Here is a 23,890-nt window from a genome sequence, read left to right on the forward strand (position 1 = left end):
GTGGCACGCGCACACCTGTGTCTTCTGGGTGTATCTCCCTTCATCCGTTCCGAAGTGTTCCTTTTCTACTCTGTGGTCCAAGACGTGATGTTCACGGGGCTGCCTGATGCCACTTTGGTGGTATTTTCCCGTTCCTGGGCTTTCAATTTTTCTCTTTTGTTTGAGCTTCATTTGTCTCGTGTATATCTAGATTGCTTTTTTCTTGTTTATGGTGAGAAATGTTTCTTAATTGTTCTGTTAGACAAAAAAAAAAAAAAAAAAAAAAAAAAAAAAAATTGGTCCGTTGATCCAGTTTACAGTTTTTATGATTTTAGAAACATTTGCACTTAAATCAGCCATTTTAGTATATCTTCTATCTACTATGTTTTCATTTTTTTCTTTGCTTTCTTCTCCCTTCTTTTTGTGTATTGATCTAGTGTTCTTTTTAATTTTATTATTCCGCAGGTTTTAAGGTCATAGTATATTTCTACTCTTTTAGTTTTTACCTTCATATTATCAAAACAAATACATATTTTTCCCTAAAAGTGTCTAAAGTAGAATTTAAATTCTCCCCTGAGAGGAAATAATAAAATTAGCATAATCTTAATTGCCTCCTCGCTCATCGATCTGTTACTGCTGCTTTCACTGTCTAGTATTTTAGTTTCAGATTATTGTTTTAAACAGCTTTCACAAATCATCTTATCCTATATTAACTTTCTTTTTTTTTTAAAGATAAGACATATTTAGGCAATGGTGCATTTTATTAATGTATTTGTTAATATAATTTAATATCGCATCGCTTCTGTTGGATGGGCTTTTTTCTTCTTTGACGTTTGAGTGCATACTCTGGCAGTTCATGAAAAAGAGTCTTGAGCAGTAGCTTTCTGATTCCTAGTGAGTCTGATTTTTTTCTTAATCCTCAGTGGGTGATAGTTTGGCCAGATTCAAAATTCTCTTCCTTTAGCACTTTGAAAATATTACTCTGTGGGAGTTCCTCTTGTGGCTCAGCGGGTTAAGAACCTGACTACTACCCATGAGGATTTGGGCTTGTTCAGTAGGTTAAGGGTCCCAGGTTGCTGTGGCTGTGGTGTAGGCCAGAAGCTATAGCTCTGATTCAACCCCTAGCCCAGGAAAAGAAAATACTACTCCATTTTTCTGTATTTATCCAGGAAGGATAATAACCTGATTTTATGATTTTTACCACTTGTAGTAAATCGGAATTTTTCCTGCTGTGACGATTTCTCTTGCATTCCTGTTCTGATGCTTCTCTCCAGTGCTGCGGGGGGTTTTAGTGAAGCCTGTTTATGCTGCTCAGCGTTTGACGTCACTAAGGACTAAGTGATTGATTGAAGTGAGGAAATTCTCTGTCGTTTCTCCATTCTTTCCTTCTTGAGCCTGAGTTAACATATGTGTTCGTCTCCCTTCCATGTCTTTTAACTTTCATACTATCTGTATTTCAGACATTCTGGAAAGATCCCTCAGTCTGTTTTATGGCTCATTAGTCTTACTTTTATTATGGCCACTCTAACGTTCACAACATAAACTGCATTTTTAAATTTCAACATTTGTGCTCTTAGTCGTCGATGTTTTATCAGGTTCTCGCTCACATTCTGTCTTCCAGTTTGGACATGTGGCATCTCCTGTTGCCTTAACAGTCTCCAAGGGCTGCATTGCCCGCTCTGCCTCCACAGGTGTCAGCTCTGCTCACGGTCGCAGCGGATTCGCCCATCTGGACAGCTTCCCGTGTACAGCCTGCTTGGGGCCGTGTTGGAGACCTTTGCTCGGGGCGTGACTTCTAGGTCAAGCTCAGTGAGTAGGGGAGGATGGGCTATGCTGCTGACAGGGGCCTCTGCCACCTGCTCTCTCCACGTACACCCCATCCCCCCAGCCTACCTGGCTCTGCTTTTGCTGCCTGCGTGAGAGGGGCCTGGGGGAGGTGGACAGCAGGCAGCTTTTGCCGGGGACCCCAGTGCACACCTGGGTGCCTGCCCTGTCTCCACAGCTCTGGAGGTGAGCTTGCAAGGGCTCTGGGTCAGCGTTGGAACCCCCCCACATCTTTCATCTGCTCTCTTGGGGTTTTCGGGGGGGGGTGCTAATTCTCTGAGAAGCCTCGCTCCTTGCTCCTGTCCTCGTGTTTCCTCTTTTCCCTGTCCTTTCATGGTTTGATAGACAGTTAAGGAGAGGCTTGAACATACACCTGACTTACAGTCTTAAAATTGGGAGTATTTCTATTTATTTAAATATAATTAATAAATTATAATTCATAAATAAGGGCATGTCTTCTTTTAAAAATGCCCTTGTTATAGGGCTAATTCTGCCTATTCTGGAAGAATTATTTCTTAGAGGCATTGCTAGAGACCAATTATGAGTTCATATATGTCCTCAGAAAGAGGTGAATTTATGTATTTATACCACATAACCTGACAGTAAAATTCTCTTCTTCTTGAAGTCTGGTCTTCCTTTGGAGGGAAAGAAAGATTTGCTAAATAGTTATTCACGACAGCAGAACATTCATGCGGAATCCTGCCCGGTTTGCACATCTCTTGACCTCCTGCTTTCACTGCGCATTACACATCTTAACCTAGTAATCCTGGCAATTTATTTGCTTAATGGATTTAATAAAAATAGTTAAAAAAAAAACAGGAATGCACGATTGAATGCAACAAACTGGCAATATTTTAGCTGGTGCCAAGGACAAATATTTACTCAGTGAGTGAGCAAGACACACCTGGGAGAGGCTCGCGGCTTCATCAAAGATGCCAGCTCAGATGCCACCTTTCCCCCGGCTCTGAATCTGAGTTGGAAGATTAGTACTGAAGAGACAAAGGCTTGCCCCCAGTCCTCTCTAGATGAGTGTTTTCTGTGTCCGCTCCGCTCCATGCAGCACTGGGTGCCGGTCGCAGGTAAGAGCAGGGTGGGCGCCAGTCCCTCTCTTGCCCCAAGGAGGACGGCTGAGCAGATGCTGCTGCGGAGGGACCCTTGGGGGCCACCAGAGCACCCAGCCTGGCCTGGGGGCTGCAGGCAGGGCCTGCTTCTTGGAGGAAGTGCTCACCTTGCAAACGCACTAAGGACCAGGACCATCCGCTCCTCTGGGCCTGGCTTCTGCCTCCTCCTATGGGGCCAGCCTCCTGACTGCTCCTGACCCGGGCAGTCCTGTGGGCTGGGCCAGGGCGCCCACACCCCGCTTCCAGGCTTCTGGGTGGGCAGAATTCTCTGCCAGCAGGGGACACCATGCACTCAGTGGCCAGGCCACCACTGTGGAGGCACCCTACCCATGCCGACCACTGTGGGACATGGCTTCTTCCAGTGAACGCATCTGTTGCTCGAGGCAGCCCAGGGGGGCACAGAAGGCGCCGTCCGCATTGTGCTCACATGTGGCTGTGTTGTCAGCCAAGGGACCCTCAGGAAGAAACCTGAGAACCACGAGCTCTGAACTGTAGGGACCTTAGAGACACTGCCTTTGGCAGAGCAGGAACAGCAGGCCTGGAGAGGGCTGGCAACCGCTGGCAGCCGCAGCAAGGGCAGTCCTGGGCCCAGGGCCTGGTCCTTCTTTCCTCCAAATCCCGGGGGACACTCACTGATCTCTGAGCACCCACAGAGCAGCCTGGGCCCTGGGACAGAGTGTCCAGCAAGGGGCGGCACAGGGAGCCCCAGATCCAAGAGGACATTAGACCCGACGCGATCATGAGGTGCTGGTGAGAAACAAGCCAGCAGCGGTCAGGGACACCAGGAGGTGCCTGCGAGGGGAGGCAGAGGACTCAGCCCCACAAAGTCGGGGCAGAGCAGGGTGGCCGGTGCAAATGCCTGGTGGGGAAGGCCTGGCACCCTGGAGGACAGGGAGGTTGTCAGCGTGTCTGCCGGAAGCACAGTGAGCATGGGGTCAGGGCTTAGATGGGCTCAGAGGAGGAGGTGGGTCCCTAGCTTCTCACGGCCACATGACAGCTGCAGATTTTATTCCAAGACCAACACTAAGCCCCAGAAGGGACCTCACAGGGCCGGCGTGACGTGGGCAGGTTTAGCAGGATGCCTCCTGCTCTTTCGGGGTTTCCTGGAGGCAGCTCTGCTGTGGCATGTGTCCCTGCAGGCGAGGGTGTCAGAGCTGGACACCTTCGGGTGACAGAGACATGGCTCGGCCACGTCAGACACCTGGGGAGCCTTGGACCCAGGCCTCCTGGGTCCAGACCACGGGCCTCAGGGCGACCACGGTGGGCGGTGACCTCTGGCGCTCCCTCCACTGGTGCGTCCTAAGCTCAGTTTGCCTTTGAGGGGCTCATGAGTTCTGACTCCCCCTCTTTCTGGAGAGCAGTGCGGGGCTCTCTGTCACAGGCCTCGAGGGGCGTTTCCAGGGTCGAGAGCACCCCTGGGAGGGGAGCCCTTTGACACCCAGCCCCTCGCAGGAGCAGGGTCCTGGGCCGGCCCTTGCCAGTTGTGATCCCAGCAACACCAGCCGCTGAGTGAGTGACTTAAAGTTCCAGGGATGGTCAGTTTACGTGTCCACCTGGCTGGGCCACTGTGCCCAGTAACTGGTCAAATGCCACCTTGTTGCTCTGAAGATATTTTTTAAGGTTAGATTAAAATGTGAATCAGTTGAACCTGAGGAAAGCAGATGACCCGCCATGTTTGGGTGGGCCGCATCCAAGCAGTTGAAGACAGTAGAGGAAAAATTGAGTTTTTCCAGAAAAGAAGCAATCCACCTCAAGTCTGCAATACAGAAATGCTGCCTGAGCTTCCAGCCTGGTGGGCTGCTCTTCAAAGTTTAGATTTGTCAGCCCCCACGATTGCGTGAGCCAATTCTTTAAAAAATAATTCACACACATACACACAGACACATGCACACGCGTGCACACACGCATGCATGCGCACGCACACACAACCCGTGGGGTTTTTTTTTTTTTGAGACCCTCAACTGCTACAGCTCCATCTTTGTAACGGTCTCTGGAACCCGGTGCTCGTGGCCGCTGTCACTTTCCTTGCCTGGTGCTGGGTCCTCCAAGGCAAACAGGACAGCTGGTTCTGACTCCTTTGACACACTGCTGCACAGTCTGCAGGGTGTAGACACAACAGAGCAAGAAAAATATGTTGAGCTGCAGCCTGGCCACTGCAGGGCCCCCAGGAGGCGGAAGGCAGGCAGGACTGGATGCCTAGGAATCCACTGCACGGTGCCTGCAAAGGACATGGGAGGGGTCCGGAGGCAGGCAGAGCCCTGGCCTGGGGCACACGTCTGTCTCCGAGAGGGCGAGGAAAAAGCAGGATCCCAGGGTGCAGTGTTGTTCAAGAATGTTTGGCCGGGCTGACCGAGGGTCCTTGCCCCAAGCGCGGTGTGGCTGCAGGGTCCTGCCTGCCGCACGGCCCCACCCCGGCCGGATGCAGCGCTTGGGAGTGGACAGTGGGAACGTGCTGGCGGATCCAAGGAGATGTTGCTGGACCCCTGTCTACACTGCGCCTGCGGAGCCTGGGCCCCGTCTACACCATGCCTGCAGAGCTGGGGCCTCTGTCTACACCGTGCCTGTAGAGCCGGGGCCTCCGTCCACTCTGTCCCTTCAGAGCCTGGACCTCTGTCTGCGTAGTCGGGGCAGGAGGCCTGGGCCTCTGTCTGGCCCCACAGAGCCTGGGCAGTGCCCTCATGGCCCAGGCAAGGCCGGTGTGAGTCTCTGCTCTCCCTGAGCCCCATCATGCTCCTAAGGAGGGCGTGGGAGCTGTCCCAGGGTGCAGGCCTGCCGGTGAGCGCCGTCTGGAGGCAGGGGTGACTGTGTCCCAGCTGTCCCCTTGTCACCCTGGCATGGGTTCCCGCTGCTCTCACCCCAGGTCTGAATGGCAGCATCTTCATCTTGAAGCGCCGTGGCTTGTTCCTCCCACGCGCATCTTGAAACTCTCACTCCTTCGTGTGATTAGAGCGCCATCTACCTCCTCTCGTGTGAAGGGAGGGTTCAGGCAGCAAATAGCTGGCCCTCTGCCTTTGGCTGGGCCTGTCTTGCGGACAAGGTGGCCCGCTGTCGGGGGCCCCGCGGAGCCGACCGTGGAACCCCGCAAGTTGTCACGATGCATTAACTCAACCCAAAGTCTGTCCCCATCGTGGGTAAAACCTTGCACCCCCTTCGTCTTTAAGCTCTGTAATTAGGTGCACAGAGCTCCTTTGATCAGTGTAATAGCTGTTTACAGCCTGGCAAGGCCCAGCCCCCCGCCCCCCACCTCCCAGGAGCCCCCCGTCTGCTGCATAGCTGGGGAGAGAAAAACAATTTTATTAAACCTTCGTGTTTTCAATGGCAATTGCCCTTGGGAGGCCCTGTGGGGACCCTCAGCCCTCACGGAAACACCGCTATAAGCCATCAGCCTGCGTCCTCAACCCTCCAGAGTCCACAGGCCACACTACTGGCAGGGCATGGTCACCCAGGCGGCACGGACACCAGCAGCCTGGAGAGCCTTCTGCACCTCCCAGGGTCCTAGGGACCAGGAAGAACCAAATTCTTTTTTTTTTTTTTTTTGGCTGCATCTGGGCATCTAGAAGTTTCAGGGCCAGGACAACCTGAGCTGCTGCAGTGACAATGCCAGCTCCTCAGCCGGCTGTGCCACGTGGGAACACCAAGAACCGAATTCCCGACACCACGCTCCCTCAGCTCAACCTCTGGACAAAGGGGCCAGCTGCCCCCTGCCTGTGGCCACCTAGAGATGCCCCCTTCATGGCACTGACCAGTCAGGGAGTCCTGGGCCCACCGGGCGATGACATGCAAGTGGCCACATGAGCTGGGCTGAGGACAGCGCCTCAGTCCCCACAGGCCCAGGTGGTTCTCGAGAACAGAGGTGCTCAGAGCAGTGCGCTTTTGCGTTTAAGTTGGTGGCCCATCCAAAGCCCTGGGTTTTGTGAGAAATGTTTGTCCTTGAGAAGTGGTGCTGGCATCTGTGGCTCCATCCAGGGCTGTCTGTCTTGTGGGTGAAGCTCTGGGGTCTCGGCATGGGGGCGGGGTCTATATCTCCAGAGAATTTGAAAACAATTAAGCAGCAAAAGCTCGGCTTGCTTTTGTCGTCACCATGAGCTGGTGGTTCTAAATTCAAAATCCTACGCTCGTGATGAACGGTGACAGAAACCATGGAGCACAGGCCGTCCCTCCAGCGCCACTCAGAAGTGGCCCTGGGGTTAAAACAGCGAACCTGGGGTGTGCTGCCGGCTCCGCCTTTCGTCAAAGGACCCGCCTGTCTGTGCTGGCGAGACCTGCTCGTCTACGGTTTTTCCCTTTCTTAGAGATATAACATCTGCCTTCCTTCTCACCTGTAAACTTTAATTTGCTCGTGTGACTCTAGATACGAAGTTTAATAATAGAAGACTTCGTTTGCTTTACGTCGTGACTGCGACCGAGGACAACTTCGTCGGGGGGAACCGGAGCTTAAAACAACCCCCGGGGCGCTGAGTGTGCTGCTCTGTCCCCGGAGGCCACGGGGATGGGCAGGGTGCCAAGAGGAGGTGGGATCTGCTGCCGGGTCGAGTGGCTGCGCAGCGTCCTGGGACTTCCAGATTCACGACGGAGTTTTGGTGGCATCTGGACCAAGGGTGCAGCTCCCAGCATCCTGCAGCCTGTCTGTTCCCAGCCCCGTGGATGGCAGCTTCCCCACTCGCGGGGCCGGAGGACCCTGAAGTTTCCGCTCTCAGCCTGGTTGGGACCAGAAGGATGCTGGTGCGAAGCCAGCAGAGCCTGCCCTGCCTGCGGGGAGTCCCACCCCACGTCAGGGCCAGGCTCTGGGGGCAGAGGCCCATCTGTCAAGGCCATCGTCACGTGGATCCTGGTGGCAGAGACGCCTTCAAACGCAGGCGTGCCTTCACAGCTCCACCAGCCGCCCAGCAGCACGAGCTGGGTTTGGGAGGCGGCAAGGGCCCGGGTCTGCAGCAGAAGCGGTCGGGGCGGGTACCGGTTAGCAAGGCTGGTGGGCCCGTGCCTGTTTCCAGTAATGGCTGTCTTCTAGGATCAAAAGCGGTGGGTATGTATACTTGAAAGTAAAGCAGAGGGAAAAAAAATCAAGGCTCCTCCAGACAGGAGCATCCTGGCCACCATTTCTTGGTGCAAACACCTGACACAGGTCCCAGCTGGCCAGCACCCCTCCCTCTGTCACATGCCCCCTTCCTCTCCAGCGCCATCAGGGTGTCTCCTGGGCTAGGCCCGGAGCTACCACCTGCTCATGGCTAGATTGGCGCTGGCCCCCTTCCCACTCCCGGTGCTGCTCCCGGCGGCCTGAACACCCCCACCTGGGGTCTCCTCTATCCCAGGTGGCCCCCTGCCTCCAACTGGAGATGCCTTCTCATCCTTATCTGGGCTCATCCCCGGGGCGGGGGGGAGCATGGCCTTCAAACCATCTAGCCTGATGACCATCAAATCTGCCTCCCCAGTCCTGGACGCCCACGCTGAGCCAGCCAGCGTCTGCCCCTGGATGTCTGGCGGGGCACCTGCACTAAGCTGGTCCAGGTCGCCTTCCACGTCCCCACATCATCTCCTACAATCTTCCTCAAGCCGACAACTGGTGTCACTCGAGACGGGAGCTTTGCTGTGGCCCCAGTGCTCCTGCACGAACATCACCCAAGACGGTCAGCTCCCTGAGCCGGACAGAGCCCAATGTCTCCTCCGCTCCCAACCAGGGTGGCCTGGACCCGGCCCACGGGTGCCTGGGTCACTGCCGCAGGCCTGCTGCCCCTCTGCCTCTGCAGCGCCCTCTCCTCTGCCCTGCTTTCAGAGGGCACCTGGGCGAGCTTCAAATGTAGGCGGCCACACCCTGAACTCCGCAGTCCCCTGAGACCCGACCCTCTTGCTCCCTATTCTCATCCTGGGCCCCCGACACCTCCCGCCGCGCCCAGGCCTCACCTCCCGCCACGCTTTCTTGCTCAACCTCGTCTGTTTATGGGCAGTGTCTCCAACTAAGAAAGCAGCCCAGGTTGGTCCCCAGCACTGGTGGGTTGTCGTCACTGCTCCTGAGTGAGGGGGTGCCCTGTGAGGGGGTGGTGTCTCCTGAGCACAGGCCCTCAGGGACCATCCCACCTCTCTGGGTCCCTGCCTGTGATTCTGAGACGAGATCAGAAGCCAGCACAGAGCTCAGGCGGAGGTGAGCTGCTCCAGGAGGGCTGAAAGGACCCGGCTGCCGCAGGCGAGCACGGGGCCAAGCACTGTGACCCGCCCCATCCCCATGCTTCCTCCAGGTGGAGCCAGGGCCCAGGAGGATGTGCTGGACCCCCTCTCAGCTGCGCTCCTGGGAGCCTGGCCCAGGCTGGGGTGGCGGACACGTTGGCGTCAGAGGGAGAGCCAACCCCACTCCTTATCCACGAGAGACCAGCTTGGCCGCTTGTCTGCTGAGACGGCCTTGGGGCCACCTGGGTTTGACAGGCCGTGGGGCCCCCGAGCAGTCCATCCAGTGGCTGATGGATGAAGATGGCTCTGTTTGGGCTGACTTGTGTCCCCTCCAAGGTCGTATGTTGAGTTTCTACACTGTAGTCCTTCAGAATGTGAGCTGATTTCGCGGTAGGGTCCTGGAAGACGTGGTCGGTAAGGGTGAGGTCCTGCTGGAGTCAGGTGGACCCTGACCTGGTGATGGCAGTCTCGTGGGAAGGTGATGTGGGGGTCCCAGGGGGAGGCAGTCTCAGGGAGGAAGGAGGCTGCCTGCAGGGGCCTTCAGAGGGACAGCCTGACACCATGTCTCTGGTCTCCGGATGCAGCAGCCTAGACCGAGGTCCTATCCCAGCTGCCCAGAGACGCACAGTGGGCACTGGATCAGCTCGCATGCCAGGTGGACAGGTGGCTGCATAAGCTGAGGCTGGTCTGCATGCTCAGAAGGTGATTCGTAGTTTCATCATCGTGTTTCATCAGCTCCTGGGGCTTCAGAGACCTTCATGGACGTCGTAAGGTACTGGCCAAGGGATCCACCTCTTGCCACAGGAAACTGGGCCGTGCTGGCCCTTTGCAGCCGCCTGGACCCTGCCGAGGACAGAATCTGGCCATCTTCGCCCACACGGGGCTTGGGTCAAGCTCAGGGAGAAGGCGGGCATGTGGTGGGCGGAGGGCCGGCCAGGACAGCTCTGGGCCGGCAGGCCTGGGGCCTCTGCCCAGCGGAACACATCTGGTCCTCGAGTCCCGTGGGAGGTGGGGAGCCGGACCTTCCCACGGCGGCTGTGGGGGCAGCATTTTCTCTCCAGTTGAAATAGAAACCAAGTGCCAGGAAGAGGGAGGCGGAACTGGGGGTGGGGGGTGGGAACGGCTTGAACTGAGGTTTCTGAACTTCAGAAGCAGCTGCTTTGAACACTGGTCCTTCTTCTTTCTCCTTTAAATGTCTGTTTCTGAAGCCCTTACAGGGGGCTTTCTGGGCTCGCCAGGAGGGGCCACGTGGTGTCAGGAGTCGGTCCGCTCCCCGGGCTCTGGCTCCACAGCTGCCACCTCCCCCTGGTTCCCGGGAAGCAGTCGTCCTGGCGGTGTGGATTGCACTGCAGCTGCAACCATCTAGAACATCGAAAGGACCTCCTTAAAATAGTCGTGGTCACCATGACTCATCGGCTGCCTGCACGGAGGGCAGCTGAGGCACCAGGGAGGCCGCAGCCTCCCAGGAGCCCGGCCCCCACTTGCTGGGAGTGGCATCGGCCTCCAAGCAAACACCGTGCCGTCCCTGCTGCCCAGATCTCTCATCTGGGGGGCGGGGGAGGCCGGGCCACTCTCCAGGGGGTGCCTCCAGGCAATAAATATTTCATAAGGGAGCAGACCTCGGCAGTAAAGATTAAGGAGCTTCGCATCCTCAGAGAGAAGAAAGAGCTGTTTGATTCTGCGGGTCAGCTGGTGTGTTTCCGAAGGGGAGGGCGCCAGGCTGCGGGGGAAGCTGCTTAGCGTGCTGAAGGCTGGTCTCAGGGATGCTCTGCCGGGGGGGGGGGAACCCGAGGAACAAGACCACACTCCCAAGGCCTTCCTGCGGCTCCTGGCTGGCGGGCTCCCCCCGCCCCTGAAAAAGAGGAGAGCGGAGCGGGGAGGTCGTCCTGGTCATCTTCCTGCTGACCTCTTGCGCCGAATTCGAGAAAGACCTGGGGAATCCGTCATCCGCCTCGGGCACAACTAACGGCTCATTTACAGTCTTTGCACTGCTTTCATTTTTTCCTTGGGGAAATTATCAGAAAATAATAAAGAATTTATTGGTTAGTTTTTAGAGGAAAACTGGGGAATCTGGCTCCTGGCAAAACCCACCATGAAGAGCCGTAAGGCTGAGAGGCGACCTCGCCCACCTGGGGGCTGCAGGCGGCTCGGCCCTGCTGCTCCATCCTGAAGGGCCAGCAAGTGCCAGGCCTTTGTCCACTGGAGCAGCCTGGTCCATCCAGAGGGACCCCAGGCCTGCCTCAGGTCTTAGGGCAGGGCCTCACCTGCTTGTTCCCTCTCTGGATTCCCAGGCACCTGAGATCAGCAGGAAGTGGGGGGGGTGCTGTCCCAGGGCCCCACAAGCAGAGGTTGAACCCATGGTTCTTTGCTCATCCATCCCCTCCCAGTTGTGGCCCAGGCGTTGTCACACGGAAGAACAAGCTTCTTAGCTGAGGGCGGACATGGAAATCATGGCTCCCGTAGACATGACCTCTGAACAAAGGTGGCAAGCCCAGGTGAGCCCAGGTGAGGGCCCAGCTCAAAACACCAGGAGTGTCTACACCACTCACACCTGAGGGTTAGAGTCCCTATGACACTGTGTTGTCTACACCTCATGGCCTCCCCTCCCCATATGATGGCTCAGGAGGGGTCCTGAGTTTTGTTCTTTAGCCTCTGCTGGTCTCGGCCTTTGGTTTACATCTCAGGTGGTCCAAGTCGGCCCTGGGTGTTGGTGGATGGAGGTCTCCATGGCGATTCTTGGTGCTCCTGGGCTTGGAGAACTTGGAGATCACGGCCTGGAAAGGCTAAGGTGACCAGCAGATGTCCCATGGAATTGCAGGATGTCATTGGCAGCCTGGTCCCATCAGGAAGTACTGTTAGCTTAGCTGAGACATGCTGCTGGCTCCAGAGGTAAGTTCTGTGACACCTGGAGGAGGCCTCAGTGCCTGACCCTGGGGGAAGCTTGATGACCTTGGGCTCAGCCTGGCAGAGTGGCCCGGGGGGCCCTTGCCCTCCTGCCTCAGGGGCTGCTCAGGGCGCAGAGCTGGCTGCCGCCTACGTGTGGTTCTTTTGGGCCTCGGGGGGCTTGGACCGCGTGTCGAGTCTGTAGCACTCTGTTTTCAGACTTTGGTTTTCATTGCTGGTCTCGCTCTGTCTCTGTTCCTTTCCTCAGGTGTTTCTATTGCTCTGCAAGAAAACTGTGGCTATTTGACCTCTGCCCCAAATAAGCTGAAGTCATATTGCCTTAAAAAATTGTTTTATTGCAATGTAATTGATATACAATGTTGTGTTAATTTCTGCTGTACAGCGAACTACTTCTTTTTTTAAATATTCTTTGCCATTATGGTTCATCTCAGGATACTGGGTATAGTTCCCTGTGCTGTACTGCCTTGTTGCTTTTTCCATTCTGTGTGTAATAGTTTGCCTCTGCTAATCCCAAACTCCCAATATTTCCCTTCCCCCTTCTCTCTTTTCAACCACAAGCTCTGTTCTCTATGTCTGTGAGTTTGTTTCTGTTTTGTAGATAAGTTCATTTGTGTCCTATTTTAGATTCCTCATGTAAGTGAGATCATATGATGTTTGTCTTTCTCTGTCTGACTTTACTTAGTATGAGAATCTCTAGTCCATCTGTGTTCCTGCAAATGACATCATTTCATTTTTTATGGGTGAGTAATATTCCATTGCATATGTGTGCCACATACTCTTTATCCAGCCCACTGTTGGTGGACGTTTAGGTTGTTTCCATGTCTTGGTTATCATGAATAGTGCTGCTGTGAACATTGAGGTACATGTATCTTTTCAAATTATGGTTTTCTCTGGATGTGTGCCCAGGAGTGGGATTGCTGCCTCATACAGTTTTTTAAGGAACCTCCATATTGTCCTCCGCAGTGGTTGCACCAACCTACATTCCCACCAACCGTGTAGGAGGGTTCTCTTTTCTCCACACCCTCTCCAGCATTTATTGTTTGCAGACTCTTTGGTAATGGCCATTCTGACTGGTGTAAGGTGGTACCCCATGGAAGTTTTGATTTTCATTTCTCTAATACTTAGCAATGTTGAGCATCTTTGCATGTGCTTGTTGGCCATCTGCCTGTCTGCCAAAGTCCTAGCTTTTCTGTCTCTCTCTCTCTCTCTTTTTTTTTTTTTTTTGTCTTTTTAGGGCTGCACCAGTGGCATACATATGGAAGTTCCCAGGCTAGGGGTAGAATCAGAGCTATAGCTGCCAACCTACACCACAGCCATAGCAACAGGATCCGAGCTGCATCTGCAACCTATACCACAGCTCACAGCAAGACTGGATCCTTAGCCCCCTGAGCGAGGCCAGGGATCGAACCCATGTCCTCATGGATACTAGTCGGGTTCGTTACACTGAGCCACCATGGGAACTCCTGAAGGCCTAGCTTTAGGACCGTAGAGGAAGGTGTGTGGAGGCTGCTCTTCTAACTCATGAGCTTTTGCCCCAGGGGCAGCCAGGACTCAGAAACTCCATCTTCCCTGGCAGATCGCAGGGCGAGACAAAGGACCATGTCTGCGCTGAGAGATGACTGTGGCTGACTCAGGGCAGGAGCAGGCACAGAGAGGGCCTTTCTACCACATCCTTATCCTGGGAGAGCAGGCTCTGAAGTACTGGGATCTGGTTAACGAGCTTCCCTCAAAGCTGGACCCATGCCAAGAAAACGAATGAATGACACATTATTTGAGCGCTGCACCTCTGTGACGCTGTCACAGGTGATGGACCAACTCTTTGGTGCTCTGGTCAGGTGCTGAGTTAAGCAGCCCTGAGAGCAGTTCTGGTGTAGACAGCATCACAATGAATGCGCCCAAGTGCTGATGAGGAGAAGCAGGCCTGGGAGGAAGGGCAGGCACCTGCTAGACACATGCCGAGCATTTTCTGATGTCTGGTGCTGTGGGTTCAGGAGCAGCAGTGACCAAACCCTGGAACTCCGCTGAGCATCACCCCTGCAGAAGATGGAGACAGGTCCCAGGTGCGGAGAGGCTGACCTGGCCTGGGACTACGGGAGGGTGACAGGTGAGGACTGTGATCGGTCACGAGCCCACTCGGGGTGGCACTGTACCCAGGAAGGAGCGGAGTGCCAGCAGCCACCACCAGACCATGAGAGGGCCTGGGGCGAGCCGGGCAGGGCTGGAGCCGGCTGTGCTCAGTGGGGCAGGAGGGAGTGTCTGGCCTGGAGCCCCAGGAGGTCCCTGGGGACAGGCAGAGGCTCAGGCACCCTCCGCCTGGCTGAGTCTGGGAGTCTCGTCCCGAAAGTGGCCACTGGGCTGCAGGAGACGGACTCAGCCAGGACAACACTATGGTGCGCAGGCAGGGCCACCTCATGTGCTGTGGGTGCCTTGCAGCGAAGACGCCCTTGACATCAGCTCTGATCAGGAAGGGGGGTGGCCGTTGCTGTCCCGGGGCCGTGGCTGGGAGTCTGATGGGGGGAGCTGCCGCTTGGCCAATGAATAACCTTCAATACAACTCTGGGAGCAGGATTCCACTCGCCCCTGACACAGGGCACCGGGCCTGGAGCCTCGAGGCTCTGCCTGAAAACTCCCCTGTTCCGCCCCAGCAGGAGGCTGGGCAGGAGGCTGGGCAGGCGTCTTCGTGGGAGCAGGCAGTTTCCCAAAGGGAGTTCGGTGGAGCCCCAGCCCTGGGGGTGCCCTCGGTCAGCGTGCAGGTCATGGCTGCTCACCCCGCCCACAGGGCACGTGTAGAGACACCCTGCAGGGAGGAAAGCTCTGAACTCCGGAAACTGCCCCTTGCTTTTTGTTTTGGAGAAATACTAGGCAGAATTTATTGTGCGCAAGTCATTCTGAGCACTCCAAGTACATAAAGAGATGTTTAACCCTTTGCGTTAGGCTTTGGAGACCAAATTCCCTCCGCCCGTTCTGGCCTGAGAGGCCCCCAGCCTGGCGTGCACCGAGGGCCCGTGGGCAGGGCGCCTCTAGAGTCAGTGCTGCCTCCGTTCTCTCAGCAGGTGGACAGCACAGCCCAGGGACAAGGCCAGGCAGCGGGGAGAAGCCCCTTTGGGGTGGGAGGGCCTGCGGGCTGGGAGAGGGGATGCTTGTCCTGCTGGCCTCTCGGCCTCAGTGGGGGTGGGGTTGGGGGGGGGTGCAGTGACCACCCTGGGTTCCCAGTCTGTCACCCAGGACCCTGGAGCATGGAGCGCCTAACATCCCAAAGGCCCGGTTCCGGACAGGCAGCCTCCTCCAGTGACCCACACAGGCTGGCCCGACTGCAGAGCCAGGACGCACCCAGGGCCTCTTCAGCCCAGGATCCAAGGGTCGGCGGGCCCAGGAAGAAGTGGGGGCGGCCCACTGGCCTTGGACCCCAGGCACCAGTCCAGGCCAGCCCCCTAAACACTCACCCTGCGGTCTGTCCGCAGAGGTTGGACAAGCCCTCAGCTGCCGTCCACCGACCGGCCCCAGTGCAGGCGTGAGCAGCTGTGATCTGGGCACGGCCGTCCTGCGCCGGGGCCCGTGGGGCTCAGGGCCTTGGAAGGCATCCCAGGTTCCTCAGTGGGCTCGTGAGATCATGACTTCGAACCACCATCACGCCGTCATGCTTTTCCCACTCACTCTGAGCAAAGGAAGGCGATTTTGCCATTTTAAATGTCACCTGCAGCGTAAAGCATCAGCCCAGAACCACCGTCATAGGAAACTCACTCCTATTATTTCCAGAACGTCTCTCTCTGAAAAGACAGCATGAAATTGGCCCCCTAAACAGGCTTCCAAAGAAACAGCACAATTTGAAGGCACTTTGAGAAAAAAGTATCTCTAAATGTTCTCTCAAACTTTGGCAAAGTGTTCTGCCTTCAGCATTAACTAACCGAACCTCTAATCTCTTCTCTGTTTACAGAATGTGCACCAGCCGGGCCCCCACCCTCTCCTGCCCCACCCCCGCCCCTGCGTGTCTCCTGCTCCCTGAGCAGCCACGTGTCGTCTGCCCTGGAGCTGAGGCTGCTTCTCTTGGAAGCCGCATTTCTCCCTGTGCACCTGCCTGGCGGACTGTTTCACAGACAATTAACGTGCAGTCCGCAGCTGCAGCACCCACGGCCACGCGGGGCAGAGGGAGCTCACGCCCACCAGGGCCACCCGAACAGATGGCCGCCCCAAATGCCCGCTGCAAGTCCCCTTGTCCACAGCCTTCCAGCAAACGATGTTTCGAGCCCATGGGACATTGTGCTTGGAAGCTCCAAGTCTCCTTGTCCAAGATTAAGAGGTGAGGGCGTCGGGGGGTTTCTGAGCGGCTGCTCCGGAAGGAGGGCCTTAGTGACGCATGGAGGACACAGTGGGTGGCAGAAGAGCACGTTCTCACCTTGTCCCTGTTCAGACACTACGTTTGCTGACAACCTGTGCGCCTGGCCTCCCTCCTGCAGCAGGGAGTGGCCAGAACCCCTGAGCTGGGCCCTGGTGGGACAGCTGCTGGCGGGAGCCTCCTTCCCGCCAGAGACAAAGGTGTGAGTGGGAGGCCGGACTGCCAGCCAGGGGCCTTGTCCTTTCAACTCCGGACCGAGCGAGCCTCCACTGCAGGCCGGGGCAAGGAGGAGCCCTCGGCTTAACTGTCCAGGCCTGGAGGCTGCCGGCAAAGCCTCCCGCAGAGGGGCTGGCGGGGCCGTGTCCGGGTGGGACAGCTTGGGCCTGCGTGCCAGGCGATGGTTCCTGACGACCAGAGGCCGGCAAAGTTCCGTGGGTCCCACTTTCCTTGTGAAGGGAGGAGCCCCAGAGAGAGAGGGCCCAGCCCTTCACTCCAGCTGGCTCCCTGCAAAGCTGCCATGCGGTGGTCGCTCCAGCACCGTGTTCCAGGCTGTGTCGGGCACGGTGGTGGTTTGTGGTTCGTCCTCAGGATGGCATCTGCTTCCCAGGTGGTGAACTGAGGTGCAGGGGGATCTGCACCACAGGCAGGGGGCCAGGCCCATCTCCTGTCCACGGCCCCGAGCCTTGCGTGCCGGGCACCCACCCTCCGAGCCCACCGTTCTGCAAACCTGCGTCCCCTCCATTGTGCCCTGAGAACCTAGTCACTGCATCTCGAGGTGGCTGGGCTGGTCAGGGATCAACCTCGGGGCCCCATGCAGACCCCCAGTGGTGCTTTCCTGGGGACTCAGCCTGCTGGTGTGGACCAGCCTCCAAGACACCGCGACTGCTCGCCATGGCAGTGCCAGCAGTGCTGTGACCTGTGACCCAGCCTGTGAGTCTGAGCCTGCACTGGGAGCTTGGCGAGGGGCAGTGCCCCCACAGCCACTCGGATCTTAGGCCACATCTGCCAGGCTCCTTACGCAGGAGCTGGCGAACACACAGCCTTTGCGGTTCAGGTTCAGGGCAGGGGAGAGGGTGGGGCCGCAGCTGCTGGGGACCACAGCGCAGACATCTGGGGCACTGCCACTGGCTGCCAGTGAGCGAGCCTTCCCCAGTGTCCTCCAGACCCATCTCGTGGGGGCAGGCTGCTGTGCTGGAGACCAGGGTGTGGGGACGTGCATGAGTGAGTGTGTGTGTGTATCTGCAAGGATCTGGTCAGGTAGGCTCAGCGTAGTGCCCAGGCTGAGCCTCTGGGCTGGATGGCCCACCCCAGGCCTGCGGAAGGTCCTGCCCGGTCATGCTGGGCGTGGGGCTGGGGGGAGCACATGGGGAGACAGTGGTATGGGGGCTGGGAGTCCCGCACCCAGGTTGCCAGCAGCTTTTCACAGACCCCGTGTGGGCCAGCTGTGGAGCCAGAGCCTGGGCCGGTCTGGGGCCCAGAGGCTGGGGTGGGGGCTCTGGTGATGCCTGGTGGGGTGTCTGGGAAGCGTGGGTGCCCAGTCCCTCCTCCCTCGTCCCGTGGGCGAGGAAGCCAGGGGCTGCAGTGTGTCTCCGCCGGGCCAATGCTGCAAACCTCATTATCTCAACCCCGTGGGGGTTGCTGGTGCCACGCGAAGGTCCCAAGTCTCCTCTGGCGACTCTGACCCCACGGAGGAGGGCGTGGAGCTGTCCCCAAGGGGCAGCCTCACACCAGATCACGATGTGGAAACGGCAGGGGGAAGCGACTCTGGGAGTGACACTGGAACCCGCAGTGGCTCATCCTGTTTGCAAACCGTCCTTTACGAGTCATCCCACAGAAGCCGAACGCTTGGGGCGAGGACCGAGTCAGTGAACTGCTGCTGCTGCGACAATGACCACGCATTTAGTGTCTTAAGCGACACAAATTTAGTCGCAGTCCTCCCAGCTGAAATCAAGGGGTCAGAGAGTGTCGGTTCCCTCTGGAGGCTCCGTGGGGCCTGTGTCGGTTCCCGGGCCTTTTCCTGCTCCTGGGGGCACCACGTTCCATGGCTTGTGGCCTCTTTCCCCGTCTTTAGAGCCAGCAGCGTCCGGGCTCTCTGGTTCGCTCCCTCTCAGGTCAGCATTAGCAACCTAATTGGCCCGCAGGTTGCAGAGTTTGGGACGTCGCCATCCTTGCAAGGGCCCTTCCTCTGCTCACTGTGGACCCCACGCCGCCAAGTGTGGAGCCACCGGGATCTGCTCCCAGAAGGAGTGAGAAACCTCTGACCCTGAGCCCTGGTGCGTGCGGGGTGCCTCGCTTGCCGCGCCTGGCAGAGCTGCGCTCCATCCAGGAGGCGGGAACACGCCGGGGGGACACTGTGCTGCCGGCGGAGTTTGGCCCCCACTGGCGGAAGTGGGGGAACTGCCGTGCATGTGGAAGAATCCACCCAGAACAGAGAGAGGGGCCGGCCAGACCCCTGCCGGGCTCCGGCCTCTGCCTGCGTGGGCTCCGAAGCCCAGGCCCCACGGGCGCCCCTGTCCTCGTCCCTCACGCTCCTTTCTGACCCACCTGCAGCAGCTTCGCGCTGAGGATTATGCCGTCCTAAAAATGAAAACATGCGAAGGGAGAGGACGCCCAATGCGTCCTTGTGGTGGAGCAGCTTCGGGCTTAGGACAGCTGGTGCCGCGGCATCTGTGGGCTCAGGTTCCGAGGCCGAGGCGCCCTGCATGTGGGTGTGCAGCCGCGACTCCATCAGGGCCTTAAAAGAGAGTCCAGACGCTTTGTGCTGGCCTGACCCCGCTGCTGCCTGGAGGAGCGTGTCTTCTGGCTGCCCTGCCCAGGAGGCACATGTGCGCACTCCCGGCCCGGCAAGGGTGCTGTCTTGGCTCCCGCCTCTGGACTCCACTGAGGAAGAGGCGCCGGCGCTTTGCCCACCAGCTGCAGGGCAGTTTGGAGCGTCACGTGGTGAGCGGACGGACGTGAAGGATGTTTTTACAAACTGTGCGTTACACAAGTGCCAGCTATTATTCTGGGCACAGCACCCTTTGTCTGGAACCGGCTTCCCCTGGGAGACTCCCGGTGCGTCCCAGAGCCTCGGCGGCAGCGTAGCACAGCCCTGGACCCTGGCCCCGCACCTCCTCCCCGGGCCGCCCCCTCCGGGGGCTGTGCCCACACCTGCTGTGCATTCGGACGCCTCTCCTCCCACCGCAGCCCGGACGCTGGGTAAAGCCCGGTTGACACTGACCAGAACCCAGTGTGACTGAGTGACCCGGGGCCCACCAGCCACTGGAGTCTGTCAATTTGGGGAATTAATCTGTGGAAGAATGAGCCAGAGGCAGGGGTCAGGCGGTAGGAGGCCGGCCCGCTTCGAGCTTGGCTCTCCGCGGGGGGCTAATGAGACCCACGCCGGCGACTCCCTGCCCTTCCCGGCCAGGCCAACGGTGGCCGCTCCTTGTGAGCTGTCCTCTCGTTGTGCCAGGATGGGAAGCCTCTCTGTGCCCGACGGGAAAGCTCCTAGGTCTTCAGCAAATCTGAGCCGTGGTGCTGGGAGTGCCACCAGCAGGATGGTTCCCTGGCTTGGTTTTCCTTCTAGAAAATCTCTGTCCAAACACAGAAGCTACTCCTGGAGGAGCAGTGGGAATGGAGGGCCCCCTCCAAGTGTGGGGCTGAGGGCCTCTGCCCTGGAGTCCAGCCCGTGGGCCCACATCCACACAGCCCACCCTAAATGGCATCACCTGGCCTGTGTACGTTGGTGTGGATATGACACCAGCGTACAGGGCCCAGGTCAGTGTAGACGAGGTGGAGGTGACAGCGGGACAGTGAGATGGGGGAGCTGCTTGTGCCTCACCGGCTCTGAGCAATGCCTGGGCCTGGCCCTGCCGGCCGAGCTGGTGTGGGGCCCACCCTAGGTACCTGCTCTGTGTCACTCCACTCGCCCCTCATTGCTCAAGGTGGGCAGGGCTTGACGGGCGGGCCCTGGACCACCTGGGGGTGTAGAAACCGGGGTCTCTGTGGCTTGTCGTGGGACCCTAGGACAGTGTGACTTGCTCTAGCAGCATCCGGCTGTGGCTTGCTGGTAGGACGCGCGTGTCCAGAGAGCCAAACTGAGGGAGAGGTGCACCTGCCTGGGGGAGGCTGGCGGCCGGCGGGCAGTGGGCAGTGATGGATGTGGCCGCTCTTCTGCCCCTGCAAGCAGACAGGCGTCTGAGAAACACATGGCTCAGGCCCGGAGATTGATCATTCATCAGCCAATTAGGAGCACGCCCTGATGAGGCGGCGCCCAGGCCTGGACACTGCGCCTGCTGATGAAAGAGCAGGTGACCGGGCAGCCGGCGCAAGCCCGCCCCTGCGGCTGCGGCGAGAGCAGCTCCAGACGGGGGCTCTGGGGACGCCAAGAACCAGGCTGGCGCAGGGCCTGAAGGGGGTCCTGGGCCGGGAGAGTCGTGTTCCAGTTAGCAGCACCCCCTGGAAGACTTCTAGGATTCTGGGGTCCAGTCGTAATCCTCTGAAACAGTTTCGGGGAATCACAGGTTCTCACTGCCCTTGCTGTGGAGGCGAGGAGAACGAACGGAGTTTCACTTTGAAAACGGTCCTCGGCTTTTACTTCACACGCACAGCGCAGCATCGGTCTACGCGGTGTCCAGAGCTGCACTGCCTCGTCGCAGCATCGCCGTCATCCGGGCGACCTTGAGCAAGTGCCTCAACCTTGCCCAGCCGAAGTCCCCTCTGTGACCTCCATATGCTTAGAGGTCGATGTGTGATTGTGTTGCAAACTCTAAATCCAGATACAAACACAGGCGATTGCCAACAATCCATCGGACTTTTGAAAAATGCCACCACTTTTTGCAGACTCTGCTCTCTCTTAAAATCGGTCCGTGTGAAGCCTCTTTAATTTTTTAAGCCATCTCCCCTCCTCTCTGGGGGCTGATGCTGCCCCTTCTGGGGCTCCATGTGCCCGCTTTCCGGGGGCTCCAGGGGAGAACACACCTGCAGCTGAGCCTTTTCCAGCTTCTGGAGGCGCCTGCCTTCCTCGGCTGGCAGTGCCGTCCTGTGTCTCCGAGGCCGGCGGGGTGGACGGTCCCTGAGCTCCTCTACCGCCCCCTTTCCAGGTGACCCCCCGGGGTGCCCAGAGAGTCCCGGGCCGTCCGTGCTCCTCAGCACCCGAGCTCCCTGCCAGGTCCCTCGCCCCAGGAGCACATCCTGGGCTCCAGGACACAGACGTTGAGGGGCCCTCATCACCGGCCCCAGAGGAAGGCGTGCATGCGGCCCTCAGCAGGCCGTGTGGGGCCCGGGCCCTGCAGCCCCTGCTGTAGGAGTTTCCCTCGCTCAGAGGGGCTGCGAGGTGTCCTGCTTTCCGCCTGTGCCAGACGTAGAGGGTGGGGGCCGGCCAGGTTTGCCTGCACATGGTGTCCCAGTGTGCAGCCACCAGCAGCGCCACCAGCTAGAGTTTGGTTTGGGCTCAATGCAAACGGTTCCTCAGGGCAGCTCCCAAGCCAGTGACTGGCAGGTGCCCCCCTGGGTGCAGAGGCCAAGAACTCACCCCCCAGTTGGGGGAGAGAGACTGACGGGGACTGTGACGCGTCCAGAGGCCCGTTGGAGGTGGAGGGAGCCGTGAGCAGAGGGTCACGACCGCCTCTGGAAGCTGGAAAAGGCACAGGTTGCCATGGAGGGTCCACAGGGAACCCGCCCCGGAGACACTTTTCAGACCTGTGACCCGCGGAGCGGAGGTGGGGAGCCGGGGCTGTGCTGAAGCTGAGTGTGGCAGCTGGTTCCAGGGCCCCAGAGCTACTGCCCCGCGGCTTCTGACCCAGAGCTTTGCAGGCGGGGCCTGACCCCGTGCTCTCCCACACGCCTGGGCCCGAGCACCAGCTCCGAGAGCAGCCGCTGCGGAAACCGGAAACCAGCTCAAGTCCGAAGGGGCAGAGGGAGGGCCGCAGGCGAGAGCAGGGCCCAGGCTGGCGGGGCGGACGCTGGCACGGAAACAGGGACAATCGGGATGCTTGAAATTGCGCAGGGGGACATGAGGGCCCTGCCGCATGTCTAATTTGAAAAACTAAGTCAGATTGTTGAGCCACTTGATCCTTTCCAGGTACGAAACCGCTTGGTCAGTGTGGGATGAGCGGCAGCTTCAGCTGCCGTGTCTAGACCCACCTCTGAAGAGCCAGGTGGCAGAACTCGGACCTCGGTCCCTCCACGTGGCACCTTCTCACTGCTTTTATCCCCTCCCCCGCACCCATATCCTACCTCTCCTTCGTCCCAAGTGTGAAGATCTTTTTGGGGACACTTGTGTCCAGAGAAGCCCCTTCCCCATCACAGGCCCAGGACTCAGTCCTATCAGCACCACTCAGCCTTTTCTGACTGCATAAGAGAGGCGAGGGGCTCTGGGCGGGCCCTGAAAAGCCACGAGGGGCTCCCCCTTCCCCGGAGGCCACGTGGTCCTGGAACCCCCCCTTCCCCTGGAGGCCGCGTGGTCCTGGGACCCCCCCCTTTCCCCTGGACACCGCGTGGTCCTGGGACCCCCCCTTCTCCTGGAGGCAGCGTGGTCCTGGAACCCCCCCTCCATATGTGTCGGCTCGGCTGTGAGAGGACTGTGGGGGGCAGAAAGACCTCGGGAAACTCTTACGGCCTCTCTGTTCTTGAGGCAGCTAAGGGGACAAGACCAGGCCATGTGGGTGATGTGCCCGCATGGCATCCATAGCGCGTGTTCAGCCTTCATCCGTCACCGTCAGGGCAGTCAGCAGCTGCGGGTGCTGGGGTCCCTCCCGGAGCACTTGCTCTGCCCGCACAGGGCTCAGCCTCCCCGCATTCCGCGCAAGGCCTGTCATCCCAGATGGATGCCTGGACTCCCAGGGGGACCCGGGTGGGAAGATTCTTCTTTTGAAATGAATATGCAAGTTCTTAGAAGGTGGTACTAAATTAGCACCAGCTTTATCTTGGCTGTAAGTTGATTTCTCATTCTTTGGGTTTAAGATTCCATCCCAAGCCTATAATTACTTCCCTGAAATAGGCTTTTATACCCTAAATGGCCAGACATTGTGTCCCCGGTCCTTTATCTTGATTAGAAATGGATCCCATGTTTTAGTAAGTTTGTCGGGCAGCGCCTCACCCACTGAAGCAGCAGGTGTGGCCATAAGCCCTTGGTTCCCGAAATAGCCTCCCCCTCCCTCTCCCCCACCCACCGCACCGCTGTGTGTTCAGTCTCAAGGGGACCCATGTGCAGTTGCAGAGCTGAGTCTTTGTCCCTCTCTTTGCTCGTCTGACAGTGTGTCTCTGTGGACTCAGGAGCAGAGCCGCGGGGCCTGGCTGGAGAGTCAGAGGAGACGCACACGCGTAGGAGGAGAGGCACTGCCTGAGGCCTGGGGATGCGGCCACGCAGCAGCAAACGGGAAGGAGGCCCCATTTCCACAGCACCTGGGTGCTCAGTCCTGATCACACCCACTTCTAGGCGTGTGATGTCAGCTAGGCCTGCACGTTGCTTTGAAAGAAGCCCACGCCCCCGTGGGGTGAGCAGACCCCTCCTGGGGTGAAGATGCTTCTCTGGACAAGCGACATGTTCTGTGCCTGGAAGGTCCCAGCAGGACACGTGAGTGCGGCT

General features: G+C 58.1%; 1 long non-coding RNA gene across 1 annotated transcript; it reads left to right on the forward strand.

Moving 5' to 3' along the window:
• LOC110259814 lies at positions 6,193–21,456 on the forward strand. The gene is made up of 5 exons (XR_002342130.1): positions 6,193–10,775; positions 11,471–11,578; positions 11,768–11,972; positions 13,979–14,091; positions 15,922–21,456. It is a non-coding gene; the product is annotated as an uncharacterized LOC110259814 (long non-coding RNA).

This window comes from Sus scrofa, chromosome 1 (assembly GCF_000003025.6).
Source record: "Sus scrofa isolate TJ Tabasco breed Duroc chromosome 1, Sscrofa11.1, whole genome shotgun sequence".
Lineage (NCBI taxonomy): Eukaryota > Metazoa > Chordata > Mammalia > Artiodactyla > Suidae > Sus > Sus scrofa.